At 35.9% G+C, this 18,384-nt stretch overlaps 2 pseudogenes; both read right to left on the bottom strand.

Moving 5' to 3' along the window:
• Positions 1-1,396: 1,396 nt before the first annotated feature.
• Positions 1,397-12,804, bottom strand: LOC112786238 (flowering locus K homology domain-like; annotated as a pseudogene).
• On the bottom strand, positions 11,406-17,967 carry LOC112786237 (pentatricopeptide repeat-containing protein At3g09650, chloroplastic-like; annotated as a pseudogene).
• Positions 17,968-18,384: the final 417 nt, after the last annotated feature.

Below are 18,384 nucleotides of genomic sequence, written 5' to 3'. Positions count from 1 at the left end.
TGAAGAAGAAAGCAGGGTTGGAGGCTAAGTTTTTTTGAGAGAGGGAAGCAAATGCGTAGGTGAGTGAGAGAGACAAAGAGGCGGGCTTCTTTTTATATTTTTTGATTGAAAAGTGAATACCGGCAGAGTCCTGATTCGGTCCGACCGGTCGAGAATGGTTCAGTGGTTTTCCACCAATTTTTTTATTAAGAGTTTCAGGAGGCTAATTGGACCCCGATTGCTATCGGTTTACAGTTAGACCGATTAGACCGATCGGTCTGATTTTTAGAATCATGGTTTATATTTTTAGAATGTTCAATTTAATTTGATGTATTTTGATTTTCTTTATTTAGATACTAAATTGAGTTTTATATTTGTGGACTTAGGATTTTCTTTATTTTAACCCAATAAAAAGTTATAAATACAACCTAAATTATTGTAGTGGTCACATAAAGTGATTAGAGGAGTGCCAAAATATATTTTGGTTTTGTGATGAAACCATGGTGTGGACAAGTGAGGTTAAGTTAGTCTCTTTTTTGTTACATCGAAAAATTGGGTAGAAGATTGAGTGAGTTCTTTCGATTCATTTCCCAAACTATATATGGTGTGGACAAGTTAGAATGATTCTCTTTGTATTCAATTTTAACCTATTCTTTTGTTTTCTATTTTCTATTTTCAATTTCAATTCATCTTTTTATTCAAAATAAAAAAATATGAATTGAATTTGAATAAAAATTAAATTAAAATTAAAAATAAAAAATAGAAAATAGAAAATAAAAGGATAAGTTGAAATTGAATATAAAGAAAATTACTTTATTTTCTACTTAATTTCTTGATGCAACAAAGAAAATGACTTCTCAACAAACTTGTCCACACCATAGTTTGAGAATTAAACCGAAGAGATTACTCAACCTCACTTGGCCACCCCATGGTTTCATCATAAAATCAAAAAGTGCTTTGGCACTCCTCTAATCACTCTATATGACGACTACAATAATTTAGGAGGTATTTATAACTTTTTATTAAATTAAAACAAAGAAAAAACCTAAACTCATAAACTTAAAGCTCAATTTATTAACTAAATAAATAAAATCAAAATACATCCAATTAAATTAAACATTCCAAAAATATAAACTAATAACTTATAAATAATCCTTAAACTATTGAGGTCAACTAAAAGATGTATTCATTTTGAGAGACACTCCAATAAAGATGCTTAAAATGTCTTTTTTTTAAAGATGTTTGTTATTAACTAAAATTTAATACATATAATTGATTAAACTATATTATTTTTGTTAAAATTAGATCAGCAAATTGATTTAGTCAAAAAATTGATAAACCAAACGTTGAACCGATTTAAATTAATATTCTTTTTTTATATATATAGAAAATTACTACAATAATTTTATTATAGAAAATGACTAAAATATTTTTATTATATATTTTTTTAATTTTAAAAATTCTAAATTATAATCCTATAATGATACAAAAAAAAGAAAAGGGTTAGAATTTATGGTTCTTATATATATAAAAAAATATTGTAGTTATTTTTTATAATAAAAATATTGTAATTATTTTTTATAAAAAATATTAATTTAGATCGATTCAAGATATAATTTATCAATTTTTTTACCAAATTAATTTATCTGATCTAATTTTAATAAAAATAATATAATTTAATCAATTATATGTATTAAATTTTAATTATTTAAAAACATCAAAAAAAAAAAAAAAAAGTCTTAAATGGCTTCCATTCACTTTTGGATAGTGCAAGAGACCAAACTTGCAAATAGTAGGTACTCGTATCACTAGGAAGGTGCAGATTGAGTATTTGTGGACGCATGAATACCTATTGAAGAATCTCTTCCATAGGCAGACATACCGTGACGGGGTTGTTTCTCCACTGGAAGTGGGATTTGAGCTGGTGGATAGTCACTATCAAGTGGTCGTGGAGGTGGCATGTATTAAGGAGTAGGTCCAAAACCAGGACCACCACCAGCATTTGGAGGAAGACCCTGAGGTGGACCCCATGATTGATGAGGTGGCATGTGCCCCACTCGATGAGGATTTAGCATTTGCATAAGAGAAATAACAGTTTATGTAAATGCCTCATCAGTTTGTCAAAAAGATAAATTATTCACATAAAATCACATACATACTTACATTCATATAAAAAATTGGAGTTACAGAGCGGCAACTTAAAAAATTCTTTTGATGGGATGCAGTAAGTTCAATTGCCTTGTGAACCCCAGTGGGATCCCCTAGTAGTTCAACCACCCTATCATCTTGAAGAGCAAAGATAGAAAGACCTTTTGCAGAATAGTAAGACATACATATGCTTATTTGCTTAGCAACTAGAAAATGTCACAGTCTAACCAAGGACTAAAAGAAAAAAAATAGCAAAATATCTGACAAAAATAGATTCTTTTGTTTTGATTTAACAATCCCCCCTAAACTTATGCAACAACACACAAAAATAATAATTGATAATAATAAACAAAAGTGACAAGAAATATAACAAGAACTTGCGCTAAGAACCCTAACTATAGAATTTGATTCTTCTTAGATAGATTTTATAGTTCCTCCTTGCTTCCCAGTTAAACTTCCTGCTTGTAATGCTGCCACCAATAGTTTCGTAGAAATCTTTCTAGCCACACCTGAAGAAGCATGGGAGAAATCATTCTCTAAACCATCAAGCCTCTTATGAACCCTCAATAAGCCATCCACGGCAGGAGGAAGAGATGAATCAGGCTCATCTTTTGTTGATACCATTACTTGATCAATATGAACAAAAATCATGATCCTAAATATTTTGTCCAATGCTTGCATATAATATATGGAAGAAAGAAAAAATATCTTTAACTAACAATAAAATACAGCAACCTCAAGAATGTTTCATGCCACTGGTGCGGAATTTTGAATACCAAAAACTAATCGACAAGTGTATTGGGTCGTACCAAATAATACTTCAGGTGAGTGAGGGTCAATTTCACGAGAATTAATAAATCAAACAATAATAGTTGAATGATTAAGTTAGTCAGACAAACAAAAAGGAATGTTTTAAAGTCCAATTATCATAAAATAGTATTTAGAGAATTCAAGAAAACAAACAGTGATTGATTGGTGAAAATAGTATGAGAAAACAATTAAGATTTTGGATATGTTCATATTTTTGGATTAACAATTCTTATTAACTACCTTGATTATGCAAAGATTTAATTCACAGCAAACTTTAAGTGATTAGATAGTAATTCCTTGGTAATTTAATCCTCCTCTAACTCCATTAACCGTCAATTCCTTAGTCACTTAATCTAATTAGAGGGTTTTAAGTTCAAATCTTAGTTTATAAGCCATAAAAAACTCTAAAATCCAAAGATGATATGATTATATGTTACGTATCACATTAAATCCAGATAGTTAGAGAGTCAAGAGAATTCAGTTTCAAACTGTTATTCAGGTGATATAACTTTTTCAAGATTAAACATACAAGAATTCAATTTAGAAAAGAGTTATTTTTTAATACACTCTAATCCGTAGGATGAAGAACGAAACTGAGTCTTGAATGTAAATCAATACATTAATCAAAAGTAGAAAACAATAGTATTAATTCATCCAAATAAATAGAGCTTCTAACCTTAACAATGGAGGTTTAGTTGCTCATGGTGTGAAAAAACTCTAGCAAAACAAAAATGTAAAAGTGCGGACGAAGAGAAAAGAGAAGAAGAAACCTTAGGCCAAGATATCTTCTCCTTTTATATCTAATCCTAATTGATATAAAATATAATTTTTAAAATCTAAAGATATCTTTTCTTAATTCAAAACTAAATAAAAGATTAAATTAAATCCTAAAAATTTTGTGCAAATTCACGTGGAAGCCTTTCTTTTTTAGCATACTGGCGCCAAAATTGAGCTAGGTGCCATTTGGCGCCACGTACGTATCAATCTTGCATGCATTCCAACGGTCCTGGCGCTAAATGCCGGAATGTGGCATTTGGCACCACTGTGACAATGACAAAAGTAAGTTTTATTTTGTTCTGGCGCCAAACGCCGGTGATGTGGCGTCTGACGCCACCTTGGCAGCTTGGAATTGACTCTTTGCTTCTTTCTAAGCTTTGCCAAATTCGCCCGAATGCTACCTGTAATAAATCAAATTACAAAATAACTCAAAGTAGCATTCATGATGACTTAAAACACCTAAATCTTGATTTAATTCAACAATTTCACATGTAAATTCACTAAAAAAAGATAAGAAAGATATTCACGCATCACAACACTAAACTTGAATTGTTGCTTGTTCTCAAGCAACTGAAAACAATATAAACCTGAGATGTGAATTTGCATGAGAGTTGAGTTTTCAATTAAGCTCCTGTCTATCTTTCTGAGTGGTGTTAAACACACGATGACCATGAATAGTTTTGGCATCTCATTATCCTTTGAAGCTTAGGAATGCTAATGTTATTTAGAATCAGAATTCAGATAGTATTATGAATTCTCTGATATTGCCTTTTTTAACTTCGGATTAATCCTTAAACATAGCATTTTCTTGTCTTTTCTTTGGTGCTTTGTACCTTGAGCCTAGCCGTGACTCTAAATGTTACACAGAAACACCACAAGCCTTAACTGAAGAACTCTTTGAGTTCGGATCTTTTCTATTGAACTTTTTCAGTCAGTGGCGCTCAGAACCTTTGGCATACTCTTTATTGTACTTGGCTTTGACTCTAAGTATTCTGTCTCAAGAATTCCTTGACACAGTTACACCACAAGCATATAGCTAAGAAAATAACTCTTTGAGCTTTTAATCATTCTTAACCTTCCTAGCCATTGATGCTCAGAGCCTTGAACCTTGCCTTTTATTTTTTTTTGGGTAAAGTATATTTTTTTCCCTAAAGTTTGATAAAAGTTTTAAAAATATCTTTAAGTTTTATTTTGCTTCAATTTTGTCCCAGAAGTTTTCAATTTTGCATCAAATATACTCCTGACGGCTAATTTTTCAAAAAATTTAAGACCGATTCAACAACAATTTCATAAGAATAACCCCTCAACATAAATAAATCAAGCATAATTTTCATGCATTATTGTTAGATTGGTCTTATTTTTTTAAATTTCAGCCGTTGGGGGTATATTTGATGCAAATCGAAAACTTTTGGGACAAAATTGAAACAAAATAAAACTTATAGATATTTTTGAAACTTTTCACAAACTTTAAGGACAAAAAGTATACTTTATCCTTTTATTTTTCTTTTTTTTTACTGTTTCTTTTGCCTCAAGGATTAATTTCTTGTTTAATTTAGAGAATTCATAATAGTTCTCTAAATTTCAGTTCCTCATGCATCAACATCCTTTGATCCAAATTTAAATATGCATTGTTCTTATCATACATTCAAAGTCACAAATAGACACCACCACATCTAAGCAAATAAGACAACTCTTAAATATAAACTTAATTTCTCATGCATTACATCACTTTCTTTCTTTTTTTTTTGGATTCAAGTTCAGTGAGTGGTACATGAGACATCTTTTCAAATTAAAAACAACTGAATCAAACTAAAACATCTAAGAAACTAAAAATACTAAAGATCATATAACAGATAAAGACAAGCAACAGAAAACATGAACATATCATAATAATAACAGAAGGAAAATAGGAAGTGAAAAGGGAACTGAACCACCTCAGCCATCATGGTAGGTATCTCGCTTTTCAGACTGTGCTCCTCCGTGAAGATGATTCACCTCCCTTTGGTGCCATTGATGATAAGATAAATAGAGAGCTCGCTTTACAATACCAAAATTAAAAGTTTGCTTGTCCCCAAGCAAAGAAAAACTGAAAATGGGGAGGGACATAAAGAGAGCACGGATGAGTAAAAACAAAAAAAAAATATTGCAGAAGAAGACGAGAATGATATAAGGACAAGAAAAATTAAAATTTTATTTATTTCATTTTTTTAATGAAAATGTGGCGCCAAACTCCAGAAAGGTCAAGTTTGGCGCCACCCCCTCCGAATGGAACTCTTCTAATTACGCATATGTGGCGCCAAACTTCATATCACCAAGTTTGGCGCCACCCCTCTAGCAAAATTCACCAAGGAACGCTTCAATTCTGGCGCCAGAATTCATATTTCCAAGTTTGGCGCCACCCTGGTAGCAAGAAACTCCCTCAAATTGTGCATTGCTGGCACCAAACTTGAGATTCTCAAGTTTGGCACCACCCTGGTCGAATGCACTCTCCTTCAGGGTGGTTTGAAATCCCTTCTGGTTGTACCTGTTCTTATTTTAAACACTCTACATGACTAAAACACACATAAAAAGAAGGAAAACTATAAGACATTAAGACAAACTAAATAAATTCAAACCAAATAGAAAATCTAAGGATACGGAAGATTGGGTTGCCTCCCAACAAGTGCATCTTTAATGTCAGTAGCTTGATAGTTGATTTCTTGTTAAGGTGGGGGTTGTTCATAGTACTTCAACTCCTCTCCTCTCACTGTGAATTTTCTCCCTATAACCCCATGAAGTAGCTCAATATGCTCAAGAGAAAGGATTCTGTTTACTGTATAAGTCAACACTAGATTACGAGTCAATACCACTTTCAACCCTGGGGAGAAATCTTCAGTGAGGATCTTTTATTTCTCCATCCCCTGGGTAATTTCTTCTTGGGACCTTCTTCCAGAGGTACTGCCACCTTTCCGACACCAAACTTAGGTTTGTTGTCAAGGGGTTTCTTGTTGATTGCAAAGGAAGGCTTTGGTCGCAAAATCTTGTTAGCTTCAATTGAGCTCTCAACTTGTTGCACCTTCCTTGTCTTGTCCTTTCTACTCAAGCATGGAGAATGTACTTCTGGGAGTGATTCATTTGGTTTTTCCTTCAAGTTTAGATCAATGGCTTCAATCTTCGTATAATGTTCCGCCTCTCTTGCATGATGCATGGTCTTGAAAACATAAAAACTTGATGCTCATTATGTACTCTTAACATTAATTCACCCTTTTTAACATCAATAAGGGCTCTTAACTTGATGCTCATTATGTAGTCTCATCTTCCTCCATGTCAAGAATAACAAAATTCACTGAGAGGAAGAACTTCCCCACTTTGATCAAAACATTTTCAACCATTCCATGTGCATGCTTCCTAGATCTATCTACCATCTATAAAGCTATTTGTGTGGGCTTCATCTCTTGAATTTGTAGTCTCTTTATCACAGACAATGTCATTAAATTAATACTTGTCCCCAAATCAAATAAAGCTCTATCAAAGGTCGTGTTGCTAATGGTGCAGAAAATTTGAAAACTCCCTGGATCTTTTTTCTTTGCTGGCAAGTTTCTTTGAATAATTGCACTACACTCTTTTGTCATCTCTACTGTTTAGCCTCTCTTCAGGGATCTTTTGTTAGACAATAATTTCTTCATGAATTTTGCATATACGGACATTTGTTCAAAGGCTTCTATGAATGGAATGTTGATGTGCAAGGTCTTGAATATTTCCAAGAATTTGGAGTATTGCTTTTTCTTATTCTCTCCTTGGAGCCTTTGAGGATATGGCATCTTTGAATTGTATTAAGGCACTGGGGACTTTACTTTATGTTGCTCAAGATCAATCGGAAAAGGATTATCAGGGTGCCTCTCAGGGGCGTGCTTCTCCTTGGCTTGTGCCTTCTCTGGAGCTTCTTTTTCAACCGGTTCCTCAGTAACTTGTGCTTCCTTATCTGCCATTGATCCACTTATCAAGGTGATAAACTTGCACTCCTCTCTTAGATTTGGAATTGTGTTACTAAGAAAGGTATTGGTGGACCTCTAATCAATTTCAGCAACTTTTATAGCTAGTTGACCTATCTGAACCTCTAAGTTTCTAAGTGAAGCTCTAGTTTCCTGCATGAAATTATGAGTACTCTTGGAGAGCTCTGCAACTATAAATTTCAAGTCAGAGGACTTCTGAGAACTGGATGGTGGATTGTTGTTGTTGAAATTACTTTGACTGAAATTATTCTGATGGCCCTGATTGTTATTGAAATTCTGGTGCCTCTGTGGTTGATTTTCTCACCCAAAATTTGGGTGATTCCTCCAACTCGGATTATGAGTCTTGAAAAAAGGATCATTATTGGGGAGTCTAGAGGAATTGCCCATGTAATTGACCTGTTTAGGAAAAAATTGACCATAATCATAGTTCTCACCTTGAGGAAAGCCACCACTCATGTCATAAGAGACATCATGGGTATTAATGGCTGAGACTAGCAATCCATCTAAGTGTTGAGAAATAGCATTTATCTGTTGAGACATAATTTTATTTTAGGCAAGAAGGGTATCCAGAGCATCTAGTTCCATGACTCATTTCCTCACGGTGGTCCTCTCAGAAGAATACAGATATTGGTTGTTAGCAACCATCTCAATCAACTCTAGAGCCTCTTCAGTGGTCTTTTTCATGTGAAGAGATCCTCCTGCAGAATTATCCAAAGTCATTTTGGCGGCCTCAGTAACTCCATCATAGAATATCTGCAACTGTATCCAATCCGAAAACATGTCAAGAGGACACTTCCTTAGCATCACCTTGTAACTCTCCCAAGCTTTATAGAGAGTTTCACTCTCTCTCCAACTGAAAGTATGAACATCAGTCCTCAGCTTGGTCAGCCTTTGAGGTGAAAAAAATTTAGTCAGGAACTTGTTGACCACATTATCCCATGTATTCAGACTCTCCTTAGGCTGTGTGTCAAGATACTGCTTGGCTCTGTCCCGTACAGCAAACAGAAAGAGCAATGGCCGATAGACATCAGGATGGACTCCATTGATCTTCACGGTATCACAGATTTGTAGAAAATTAGAGATGAACAAATTTGGGTCTTTCTGCGGGAGTCCATAAAACTGACAATTTTATTGCACCAAAGTGATGAGTTGAGGCTTCAACTCAAAGTTGTTTGCATTCACAACGGGCACAAAAATGCTATTACCATAGAAAGTAGGATTTGGAGCAGTGTAGGAGCACAGAGTCCTTCTAGGTTACTCAAGAGCATTAGGAGAATTAGGAATAACAACATTGTTGTTGTTGTTAGGATCCATGGTGCTTTCTTCAACTTCTTTCTCAGAATTATCCTTGAGACCTTCAGCGGCTCTGTAAGCTCTAGCCTGTTGTTGGCGTCTTCTAAGAGTCCTTTCAATCTCAGGATCAAACTCAAGCAGAGGTTTCTTATCTCTGTTTCTACTCATAAACAAATAAAAAACAGAAAAAAATAAAAATTTCTACGTCAGAGTGAAGAGAATTTTCAGTGAGGTAAATTGAGTAAAAGAAATAAAATAAAATGAACTAGAATAAAAAAGTAAATTTTTAAAAATTAAAGAGAAAATTAAAATAAAATTTTGAAAATTAAAAGAGAGAAAAGAAGAAAATAAAATAAATAAAACAAAGGGAGAATACTCAAGGAAATTCGAAAATTTAGAGGGAAAAATTAAACAAAATAAAACAAGAAAACGTCTAATCTAGGTAATCAAACAATGGGTAGTTGTCAATCACAGTTAATCCTCGGCAACGGCCAAAAACTTGGTGCGAAATTTTGAATACCACAAACTAACTGGCAAATGCACTGGGTCGTACCAAGTAATACCTCAGGTGAGTGAAGATCGATCCCACGAGGATTAATTGATCAAGCAATAATAGTTGAATGATTAAGCTAGTCAGACAAGCAAAAAGGAGTGTTTTGAAGTCCAATTATCATAAAACAATAATCAGAGAATTCAAGAAAGTAAACAGTGATTGGTTGGTGAAAATAGTGTGAGAAAACAGTTAAGGTTTTGGATATGTTCAGATTTTCGGATTAACAATTCTTATTACCTACCTTGATTATGCAAAGATTTAACTCACAGCAAACTTTAAGTGATTAGATTCCAATTTCTTGGTAATTTAATCCTCTTCTAACTCAATTAATCGCCAATTCCTTTATCACTTAATCTAATTAGAGAGTTTAAGTTCAAATCCTAGTTTATAAGCCACACAAAACTCTAAAAATCCAAATAATTAGAGAGTCATGAGAATTCAGTTTCAAGCTATTATTCAGGTGATATAACTTTTTCATAATTCAACAAGAATTCAATTTAAAAAAGAGTTCTTTTCCAATACGCTCTAATCCGTAGGATGAAGAACAAAATTGAGTCTTGAATGTAAATAAATGCATTAATCAGAAGTAGAAAACAATAGTATTAATCCATCCAAATAAACATAGCTCCTAATCTTAGCAATGGAAGTTTAGTTGCTCATGGCGCGAAAAAATCCTATCAGAGCAAAAGTGTAAAAGTGCGGATACAGAAAAAAGAGAAGAAGAAACCCTAAGCCAAGATATCTTCTCCTTTTATATCTAATCCTAATTGATATAAAATATAATTTCTAAAACCTAAAAATATCTTTTCTTAATTCAAAACTAAATAAAAGATTTAATTAAATCCTAAAGATTTTGTGCCGATTCATGTGGAAGCCCTTCTTTATCAGCATACTGGCGTCAAACTTGAGTTAAGTGGTGTTTGGCGCCACGTACGTATCAATCTCGCACACATTCCAATGCTCCTGGTGCCAAACGCTGGGATGTGGCATTTGGTGCCACTGACAATGGCAAAAGTGAGTTTTATTGTGTTTCGGCGCCAAACGCTGGGCAGCTTGGAATTGACTCATTTGCCTCTTTTTAAACTCGGCCAAATTCGTCCGAATGCTACTTATAATAAATCAAATTGTAAAACAACTCAAAGTAGCATTCATGATGGCTTAAAATGTCTAAATCTTGATTTAATTCAACAATTTCACATGTAAATTCACTAAGAAAAGATAAAAAAGATGCTCACACATCAGCCACCTAAAGTCTCAGCACAAAAGCATACAAGAAGCATTTTTCAATGATAAAATTTAAATAGTTTAGAGGATTTAGAACAAAGGATGATCCACCTTTTATGATAAAATTTAAATATCCTCACTTGTCAGCAAAATGCCAAATAGAACAATTTTCCCTTCAACCATATTTATAATATCCCTTGCCTCTACCAAAGTAACCGGCGCAAGGGGTATTATTTTTTTGTTTGATCAACTAAACCAGCTAATAATTTACAGTTTACTAAACCCACAACTTGCGAAAGGTTGAAGTCTCAGTGGAAAAAAACTCTTTACTTCACCACTTATTTGTGTAACATGACACAAGATGTAAGACACATGGCAAAGTGGAAGTTCATTCTAATTATTTTTCATGGCTAAGTCTTGGTTTAGAATAATGCAGTTTACCTTGTTATATAATCAGTATCGCCAGGATTTCTATTAAAGAACTACTATGGTAAAAAAAAAAAAAAGAAAAAAAGAAAAATCATTAATACATAGGAAAGCTCTGTGTGTTGAGATGAAAAATTATTGATATAGTTAGGACTTAGGTAGTTTCTTAATTTTTAATATGTATGATAATAAAAATACTTCAGTTTTAATATATGATTTAATATTGTATAAGAGCAAGCAATAAGCTGTTTTTTCAATGCTTGCAATCTGCATGCAACATGACATCAATCAACGAGGTTCTGAATTTACCAAATGAAATGCAGAGCTTCGTGGTACTTTGATACAAAATGTCTACAAACAAATAAAATTTTTAGCACTTTGCAACGCTCAAAGCTGATCCTTGCATTTGGATCTTTGGTTCTTCAAGATTGGGATCTAAATGATGATTGAGTTATTGCCTTTAAAATTGGGACAATGAACCTGCACAGATTCATTTTCTGTTAGAATTTAATTAATATTTTATGGATTCTTGCCAGCATTCTTCTTTTTGGAATTCACTTCATTTGCTTTGTATTGGTTTCTTTAATATTGTAGTACATTTAGCAAGGTTATTCCTTAGACCATGCAAGCTATTGATGGATTTTCTTGGTTGTTTTTATACTTTCATGTAAACATCTACCTACTAAAACATAAGACTGAATTTTTATGAAAGATTGACAAGGAGACAGAGCCACACTCTGTTCTCCTCTCTAACATCTTTGGCAGACTTTCAATCACATTAGATAATGTACCATTTCTTCCAAAAGAACTATGCTTGTAGTATGTAAATGAAATGTGTCAATTCATAGTTGCACAGTTATATGTCAATTTATCTTTAGAGTTTTACATAGTTACATGTCAATTCACACTCTTTTTTCTTTTTTTTTTCTGATATACATAAAAAGTATGAAAAAATGATAAACTGGAGTTTATAATTGCAACATGCAGGCAATAACCACAATCACTAGTAAAATCCATGGTAAAAAATTAGATATTATCATCACCCATCAACTGCTCTAATAATCAATATCATTAACCAAATGGAGTAAGGAAAGCATCAGAAAGAACAAAGAAGAGATCCCATATCAATAGTTCTCCATCAATAGTAATTAGCTTAAGCAACAACAAAACCATCCCTCCAGGGCAATAATAAAGAAGCTTGAGCTTAACGAGTCACCAACATACATTCAACTTAATATACTTCCAATTGATAGAAGGGAAATTAGGATTACTTACAGCCCTTCCAGAAGTTCTTGGAGGACCATCAAGAATCTTAATGCGAGCATGTGTCTCCTCTGCAATCTTCTTAATGAACTCTCTTTTACGTCCAATAATACATCCGACCTTCTGCGCAGGAACTAACATACGGAAGACACTCTTGCCAGGCCACGCGGGCCACTTCTTCTCGCCGCCGCCACCATCTCCACCAGTTCCCCCTACTGGTGCTGCTACTTCTGGTGGTGGTGCTCCTGCTGCAGCCTGCGCGACGGGCTCACCCTTCGCCACCTCCTGCCCTTTGTTTTCTTCATGCTCCACGTTCTCTATCACTTGGTCTTGGTCTTGTTATTCTTCTCTCTCTCTTTTTTTTTATTAACTTGGTTTCTACATTCTATAGGTATATTTCTATGGTAACAGAAAAGTTCAAGAGGGTTCCACACTGGCCACCCTACTAACATCGTGACATTCCTCTAAATCCAATGAGTGTTTATATATGTATTTTGAGATCGCCTTCTAATGAGACCAGTCAATTAAACCAAACCAGAGGAGGTGCTATCATTATAGCCCTCAATAGGTTCTAACCTCCACTCACTTCCATAATAAGAATTTGGCAAACCAAGCCAAAACTTAAAAGCCTCAGCAGATTTTTCCTCTCTATTCTCCTGTCTTGCCTTGCCCTTGAAGTATGCTTGCTGGTGAACATTCTTGAATGCATCTCCACATAGATTCTAGTGAACTTGGTCTTTTTTGGGGATATACCAATTTCTTTCATGCAAGCCACAATCTCCAAAGCCTTTCTAAAGAATGCAGCCCTCACACATATATCAGCCAAGGTATCTAAAAACCCTTCATCTGGCTTAAAAGGAGGAACACAAGAATTATGTTTTGAACCATTTTTTACCATCTCCCACCTCTCCTTCACTTCATTCCAAAGCAAAAGTGCTTCTCCTGGCCTTCTTGCCAATGCGATTCCATTTGCAAAGCTTTCGTAAGTTCCCACATCAGGGTGGAACCCCTCGTCCTTCATCTTTTGAATTACTTTCTTTGCTTTCTTCAACCAAACTCAACCTGAAATACCCTTCAACAAACATGATCCATGTGATCACATCCACCTTCACTCGAGGATCATTCAACATTTCATCAAAGACCTTGTGAGCCAGCTTCGGCTGGTCAAAGAATGCGAAAGCTTTCATCAGTGTTGTGTAACTATTCTTGATGGGAGCTATCCCTCTTGTTCTCATTTCATTGAAGAAGCCGGGAGCCCCAACACTGTCATCAACCAATATGCACCCATTCAATCAGTATGTTATAGGACGACAGATCAGGCTGAATACCTCCATCATCAACCATCTCCTTAATCAACTCTCTTGCTTTATCTATCTGAAATTGATTGCAATAACCCTTAAGAAGAACATTATATGTTATTCGATTCACCGCCACGCCAATCCTCATCATTTCAGAAAGAACCCTATCCATGTAACCAACCTTCACAAGTGCCGAAACCACGGTGGTATAAGAAACATGATTAGGATGGCTACCAGCATCGTCCTACCGGCGCATTGCCTCTAGCATCCTCACAATATCAGTAACCCTCCCAGCTTTCATATAACCTTTCATCAGGGTGGTGTACATTCTAGTATTTGGAGCATAAGCTTTTGGCAACAACGGCAAATCATTGCAACCGTTAGATTCCATGAAATTCGGAAGCAATTTCGCAAAAACATTCTCAGCGTCAACGTCGGCATCATTATCATCACTCTCATTTAATTCTTCTAAATTCAACTCAATTTCTCTTTCTCTTTCCCTTATTATCCTAGAAAGATCCCTTCTTCCTTCCCTCATTGCCAGAACTAATCTCTCAGCAGTTTCTAAATCGCCAAGATCAACATAAGAGGCGACAATGCAATGCAAAATTGTGACACAAAATGGAATCCCTAATTGAAGAATCCTCTCCAAAACATAAACAAGCAAGTGCTTCCTACCAGTTCTACAACACAGCTTCATCAAAATGTTGTAACTGAATGCATCAGGAACGACGTCGTATTGAGGCATTTCATCGAATACCTGCAAGAACATGTTAGAGTCACCCAAATTGGCATAGGAATTAAGCACCGGATTGAGTGCAGCAATGTCAGGCATTGATGCTGCGGCGACTACGTCGCCACTGTAGAGTTTTCGGAGACGGCGGGTGATGCCCTTGAAAAGACGGAAAGCCTCGGCAGGGCCATTGTCATTGTAAGAAGCGAAGTGGCTGACGACGGCTGACCAGGCCTTGACGTTACCGTCGATTTGTAGGAAATCGTTGACGAAGTGAAGAGGAAGAATAATCAGGAAGTGTTGGATCAACAATCAACGGCTAGGATCAGCTTAGAAAGATGAGAGTAACGATTTGATGGGAAGTGACACGTGACGAGAGAGATAAAGAGAGGCCCCGCGTGAAAAGAGAGGGAGTAGGGTAGCCAGCAACCGTTGGATCGAAGATCTTGGCTGGGAGCTCAGATGGAAATCAATAATACCGATTTGTTGGAATGTTCCCGTGGCGTGCATGCGAGGAGCGCTGTGTGGTCCGTGACTCCAGATGCACATTGACACTCTCTCATCTCACTCATCATTCAGAAGCTGAAAGGCTAATAAATTGGTTAACTCTCTTCCTGGCATGCCTTTCTTTTCACCACCGTTTTTTTTTTTTCATTTGAAGGTTTCTTGTTCTTTGGAGTTGCAGGTTTATTTTTTTCAAGACGGTGAAGAAGAAAATTTCAATAGACAAGTATATTGTGAAATATCTTGATCATTTTAGATAAGTACTAGTGAAATAGCCCGTATCATGTACGGCCATAAATCAAGAAAACTGAAGCTAAATATGGTTTATTATTGGTTGTTTGATACAAAATAGATTAAACAAATGGTACAATTAAAAAGATATTTTTTAGAGTACAACCTTTATGAATGAAGATTATTAAACAGCTCGCGATACACAATATTAATGGTAGAGTTTGAGTTCATCCCCATTTTATTCTGAATCAGTAACCTAATTTCATTTTTTGACTTAATCTTTGATAATACAACATAGAGTTGTCCGTGTGTGAAAATTGGCTTCTATAAAAACAATTCAACCCTGGTAAGAATTTGTCTTGTCATGACAAAAGAAACCATCATAAAAAATTGTCTTCGTTGAAATTTAAATGGTAGAGTCTCATTATTTGGAATCATGTTCATTCGAGGTATCAATACAACCTGATCTAATTTATTTTCGGTCAAAATCATGCACTCAATAACATGCTTGCCCATCCTTTTGACTTGTAACCTGGTACCATTGCAAAGACCATTTGATTGGTCAATAATTTTAAGAAGCATGATAGGTACTTCAGGTTTTAGTTTTAATTTATGTGGAGGTATCCCTGAGCAATTTATTGCATTCAAAACATCCGTACTAAATGTATCCAACTCAGCCTCCATGTTACCCTCCTCTACACATAATGAATCAGAACTCAAGTAAATCCTTTCCTCACCTGGTAGTGATTCCATCGTGATGTTGTTTACCTCATTCACTACTTCCAACGTAGGTGCAAAGATGGTATGTTCCTTGAAATAATCAGGTTCTTTACATCCAGACAATAAATCTGGATAAACAAATCGTACCAACCTTTCGAAAGAATTGTCTTCATCAGGTATGATTAACTCATTTGGAATCAATACCTCAGATTCACCATCTGTTAAGTCACTAGTTAAACCATCTCCAATCAAGAGAATCCGTTTTGATAATTCATCGACTTCTACCTGGTGTAGTAAGTTTATCCCGCTATTAAGCCTCATGTTCTTGGTGAGTTTCAATACTTTGCATCAATTCCATAGAGATGATGAGTTTATTGATGCTTGAATGATGTCTTGATGTGAACCCATAGGAATGACGGGTAGAATTTGTCTAAAATCACCACCTAATACCACAACCTTACCACCAAAAGATTCATCTTGATTGTAGTTAGTTTCAAACCTCAAGACATCCTTCAGCGACTTGTCTAAAGCTTCGTAACAGTACTTACTCAATATTGGAGCCTCATCCCATATGATAAGTTTTGCCTTGCAAATCAGACGGGCTAATGATGAACCTTGTTTAATACTGCAAACAGAGTATTCGTTAATATTAAGTAGTATCCTGAACCTCGAATGAGCAGTGCGCCCATTAGGTAGTAAAAGAGCAGCAATACCACTTGTTACGGTGGGCAACCGGAGATTAATGGGCTGGACTCGTTGGGTTGGCCCAATCGCCAAAAAGGGGGAGCCTTTGAAGAGAATCACATCCTTAGGCCTCCGTCGACTTGTGAGTATGAATGAGTGGGGGGTGGTACCTACAAAGACACTCCGATGCCTAAATTAGCAAGGGAATAAGCAGGTTTAGAGAGTATTGGGTTTAGTGATACCTGAGGGATGTCAGGGTATTTATAGTGGTGAACCCATAACCATAGTTGGAGTAGTTCCACCATCTAAGGAGGAATAACCGTCCCTTTATCTTAGGGAAGTTGGAATATGGCTCCTGGAAGTGGGTAGAGAGATTTTAGGGGCAGTTACTCATTTGACTGAGTGTTTATCTGCCAGCTAATCTTCGTTCCCGACTTCTTTAGAGCAAGTCGTGACAAGCACCGACTTAGTAGGTCAGAGGTCGGCGTAGGGTGAGGCTCAATCCTTTGGATTGGGCAAAGGATTGAGCCTTTCGTTTGGTCCTGGGCCGTAGCGTTGGGCCAGGGTATGAACAGTGCCCCTACTCGAGCCCAATTTCTTATAAGAGTTAGGGTCAAGTATGTAACTCAGGATCGTAGCCGACCTGATAAGGAACCGACGTGATGTTTCAGAACCGACGTGTTTTAAAAATTTTCAACAATCGCGTCTAATCAAATATCGCGTCCGTTAGGGATTTGTGTATTCATACGCGGGGATTAGTTACATTGGGAACGGTGCCTCTCTTTAAATGACGGCTTCCGTTTTTACCATTATGCCCCCAACGTTTTTATAAATACTTTCCCTCTCTTTCCTTGCTTCATTTCTGAAAACTTTCACACTTCCTCTCCTCTGTTCGGAAGAAGCTTTTGTTCGAAGGAATTCACCTTTCTCTGCCCCTATTCTTTATTCAAGCAAAGGTTAGTTTTTCTCTACTCTCTTTTTATGAAGTGCTTTTGTTTGCACGTTTTTCATTTTAGAGAGGAGGATAGGCTTCCAGTGATTTTGTTTGATTCCAGGCCCCTTAAAGACCCTGTTTTTTATCCTTTTCTTTTTTCCTTTGTAGGTTTCGTCATACCTTTTTAGGAAAGAATGTCTTCCATAGAGACCCTTGCTCAATGGGTGGACGTTACCGTTCTGGGGGAGGAACCCTTTGTAGATACTGACTTTATTACTAACCTCCGTACTCATCATAGAATTTGTACTTTTGATGAGGATGAGCCGAAGTATGAGTTGGTTGTCCCGGGTCCTGAAGACCGGGTTTGCTTCGCGAGGGCTGCTGAGGCAGCCCCTCATTTTTTCTATATGTATGAGAGCATGATTACCCGTTTGGGTGTTTTTCTTCCTTTTTCTGATTTTGAAATGGCTGTGTTACGTCACTGTCGTGTTGCTCCTACCCAACTTCACCCAAACTCTTGGGGTTTTTTGAAAATTTACCAGTTCATTAGCCACGCTTTAGACTTTCCGACTTCCTTGAGGGTTTTCTTTTTCCTCTTCCACATGACTAAGCCCTTTAGTGGGCAAAACAACAAGCAACAGTGGGTGTCTTTCCGAGCTATACAAGGTCGAAGAGTCTTCACCCTTTTTGATGAATCTTTTCACGACTTCAAAAATTATTTTTTCAAAGTTCAAGCCGTAGAGGGTCACCACCCCTTTTTCTTGGATGAGAGTTCTTCCCCTCGCTTTCCTCTGTACTGGTTAGAGGCCTCCCCC

Source organism: Arachis hypogaea, chromosome 20 (genome assembly GCF_003086295.3).
Source record: "Arachis hypogaea cultivar Tifrunner chromosome 20, arahy.Tifrunner.gnm2.J5K5, whole genome shotgun sequence".
NCBI classification, from domain to species: domain Eukaryota; kingdom Viridiplantae; phylum Streptophyta; class Magnoliopsida; order Fabales; family Fabaceae; genus Arachis; species Arachis hypogaea.
Note: the sequence above shows the minus strand (reverse complement) of the source record. Positions and strands in the feature narration are given on the sequence as shown.